This window comes from Vigna umbellata, chromosome 1 (assembly GCF_029865625.1).
Source record: "Vigna umbellata cultivar VRB3 chromosome 1, Vumbellata_1.0, whole genome shotgun sequence".
In the NCBI taxonomy this organism is placed as follows: domain Eukaryota; kingdom Viridiplantae; phylum Streptophyta; class Magnoliopsida; order Fabales; family Fabaceae; genus Vigna; species Vigna umbellata.
The window spans coordinates 36,464,339-36,468,325 of record NC_142165.1 but is presented as its reverse complement, the minus strand read 5'-3'; the positions used below and the strand labels follow the sequence as shown (position 1 = coordinate 36,468,325).

The following is a 3,987-nucleotide window of genomic DNA, read 5'->3' as shown; positions in this document are numbered from 1 at the left end:
AAATCCACCAACACCTATCAGTAGGTGCAAACCTTTCTTACCAACACCAATTAGTAGGTATAACTAACCTAGTATCCTTCAGTAGATACTTAACCACCTAGCATCCATCAGTAGATGTTATACCAAAAAGATGTCCAAAGTTTATAAAGTTACATTAACCAAAAATAAAAACTAAAAATTAATGTTCTCAAATCACTGGGATGCCTCCCATCAAGCGCTCTTTTAATGTCACTAGCTTGACCTAGTAAAGTTCAAGTTCCATCTTCAGTGTTGGTGTTCATCTTATTGTCATCACACCAACTCATCAACTGCTTCCGGTCCACCTTCTTAACTCTCCTTGAATATGGAGCTTCAATCTCCATCACTCCATTAGCATTATAGTCTTTCATAATCCACAACTTGTTCTTGAATCTTACATGTTTGCCAAGTTTGGGTTGTGCTTGCATCAAGTCATTATGAATCGTCTTTCCTTTGCTATCTTTTTCTTCTTCCCTAACCTATGACAAGAAACAATTTTTACCTTTGAAGTCCGACTTTCCATCTTTAGAACCAATCATGGGTACATCTTGACATGTAGCTTTATGACTAGCCTCTTCTTTTTGCATCTGCTGCTCCTCTTTGAAGACATCAACGACCACCCTTTCTTCTTGGTCTTGAAGCACTATCATTCCTTCATCTACATCAATTATGACCTTGGCCGTTTTCATAAACGGTCTTCCAAGAATCATAGGAATCCTTTTATCCTCCATCTCCATCACCACAAAGTCCACCAAGAATTGTAGTTTGCCTACACAAACCATAACATCTTCCACTACACCATAAGGCTTCTTTGAAGATCCATCTACTATGAGCAAAGTCATCTCTATTGGCTTGACTTCAAGATCCCCAATTCGCTCAAGTATAGATAAAGGCATCAAATTGACACTTGACCCTAAATCAAGTAGGGCTTTCCTTATCTTCTCCTTCCCTATGACACAAGGAATGGTAAAACTTCTTGGATCTTTTACTTTTGGAGGAAGTGATCTCTTAACAACTTTGCATTCATTAATCTCCTCATCTATATATCTTTTCCTTGTGGAGATTTGCTTCATATGCTTTACCTGAGCTGAAAATTGTTGCCATGCTTCATTCACAAGTAGATCAACATCCGCTTTCTTGAAGATATTTTTAAGATGCCCATATTGTCTTTCTTTCTCTATTCTCTCACAATCTTTTGGATAAGGAAGAATTTTTTCAATTTTTTTCTCTTCTTTCTCTTTTCTCTCATCCTCTCCTTTTCTCTCTTCTTTTCTTTCTTTGTTTTCTTCTTTTCTCTGTAACTCAACTCTTCCAACATTCACACTCACAAAAAATTTACACTCTTCCTTAGGGTTAACCTTAGTATTAGCCAAAAAATTCTTATCAGGTGATAACGGTTGAAAAACCGTTATTTTTATACTTAATTTTGATATTAAAAACACCCTTTTTGACATAGAAGCTTGCTTGAACTCATGTTTTTGCTTTAGTTTTGTGAATAAGAGAGTTGAAGGTAAATTTAATGGTTTTGTGCTAGATTCCCTTTATTTTGTAGGTCATTGGAATGATTTGAAAGAAGAGTTAAAGTACCGAATGGTTGGAATGCAGAAAAGTCAACCAGAGTGCAGAAAAAGTTGCGTTGAGCGGCAGTTTTGAAGTGCCGAAATCATCGCTAAGCGCCAAATTTCGCTGAGCGCTAATGCCGCACTTACCGCTGAGTGGCAAAAGTGCCGCTCAGCGCCATTTTTATGGGCTTGGACCTGTTTTCTGTTATTTTTATGGGCTTGGACCGGTTTTCTGTTATTTTTGTGTTCTATTTAAGGACTTGCACGTCCTAGGTTTTGTATCTTTTGATGGCTTAAGCATAGAAAGACACTTTTCAACCCTTAGGGGTAGACTTGAGGATGGTGACGACTCTCCTCTTCTCTTTCTCGGGTTTTTCTATCTCTTTTATTCTTTCATTCCATTGTTCATCTAGTTTTTCCATGACGATGGAAAACTATACCTTCATTGTTGTTGGTGAATCAATGTAATCTTTTGAAACTCTCATGTATGGAATTTGTTCTTCAAAATTATCTTTAAGATACATGTTTTCTTTCATTAATTGTTAGGGATTGTCCTCTTTGCTCAAAGCAGCATTGTTTAACTCATTCAATGCCATGATCATTGATTTTGTCGATATGGACACATACGGGGAAATCTCTCCTAATAGTAGTATAAAGCTAGAGATATGAGTTTGATGGTTGGTTGCCTTTAAGCTTTTGTTCACTATAATGCATGACTAATTGGTAGGGAGACAAGACATTGTAAACTAGTGATTATGATTAGGCTTTCTTCGCCAAGACATCGGGTTTAAAGTAATTTAGAAAGTGGCATTAACAATTAATGAAGAAAGATGAATTCCTGAATACATGAGAGTAAATTAGGTGAAAGCTAAACCCCAACAACAATATCATCAACTTCATTCATTCATTCTTGTGTTTAGCCTCAATTGATCAAATTGCATTCATGTTTATTTTATCGCATTTGCATTCAAAAGCCAAAATTATGTTCTTTAGAGTCTTAATTAGTTGAGTAATCACATAATTGTTTAGTGCCGTGAGTCTCTTGGGAAACTATACTTGGTCTTACCATGTTTATTACTTGATACGATTCGGTTACACTTGCCGAGGATTAACAAGTTTTTGACTCCGTTTTTGGGGATTGAAAATTTGTTTATCAAGTTTTTGGCGCCTTTGCCGGGGACTCATGGTATAACTATTCTATTTGTGTGATTCTTAACCGATTAAACTTTATCTTTAATTTTTATCATTTTATTTCTTTATATCTTTCTATCTTTTCATCTTTTTCTATCTTATCTTTTTATCTTTTCATCTTTCTATCTTATTATATTTTTATTTTTTCTTCTTTTTATCTTTTTATATTTCTATCTTTCTATCTTTTCATCCTTTTATCTTTTTCTCTTTTTATTTTTTCTTTTTATCTTTTTATCTTTTTATTTTTTTTATCTTTTTCTCTTTTATTTTTTCCCTTTTTCTCTTTTTATTTTTAGTTTTGTTTATCTTTTTCTATTTATCTTTTTTTTTATCTTTTTATCTTTTGACTTTTTTTATTTTTTCTTTCTATCTTTCTATCCTTCTATGTTTCTTCTATCTTTTTATTTTTTTTCTTTTTATCCTTCTATCTTTCTATTTTTTTTATCTTTCTATATTTTTATCATTTTATCCTTTTTATCTTTCTATCTCTTCATTTTTTTTCTTTTTTATTTTTTTATCTGTTTGTGCTAATTGGGTGCTCTAGTACAATGTTCTTTAGTGTTTGCAGGATTAAATTCGAAAATTTGTACTAGGAGCACAAGATCATTAAGAGAAGAAGCACAACATCTACTGATGGATGCGAGGTGATTGAGTTTCTACTGAAGGATACTATGCTATTAGACACTTATTGATGAGTGTTGATGAAAAGGATTTGCATCTACTGATGAATGTTAGTGAAGGATACTATGTTTGTATACACCTACTGATGGGTGTTGGTGATAAAGATACGCATCTACTGAAGGATGCTAGAGGATTTTGGGTTAGGCTCGTGACGTTAAACAAGCACTTATTCGAAGGCAACCCAATTTCTGACTTTTTCTTTTAGATTTGGATTTACTTTGCAGGAATGACAACATCTACTGATGGATGCTACTATGATAAGGGTGATGAATGATAGCGTCTACTGATGAATGCCACTGAAGGCATCTACTGATGGATGCTGATGAGAAGGATTCGCATCTACTAATGGATGCAGGAAGATTCAAATAAGAGAGCATCTACTGATGGATGCTACTGAGAGCATCTACTGATGGATGCTATGCTACTAGACATCTACTGATGGATGTTACTGACAACATCTACTAATGGATGCTGCCGGATCAGGATTTTATGTTTTCGCTTTATTTTATTTGAATTTTGTTTCATTTTTATTTTT

General features: G+C 34.1%; 1 pseudogene; it reads right to left on the bottom strand.

Annotated features, from left to right (window-relative positions):
* Positions 1-251: 251 nt before the first annotated feature.
* LOC148205259 (uncharacterized) lies at positions 252-1,472 on the bottom strand (annotated as a pseudogene).
* Between the last annotated feature and the right edge of the window lie 2,515 nt (positions 1,473-3,987).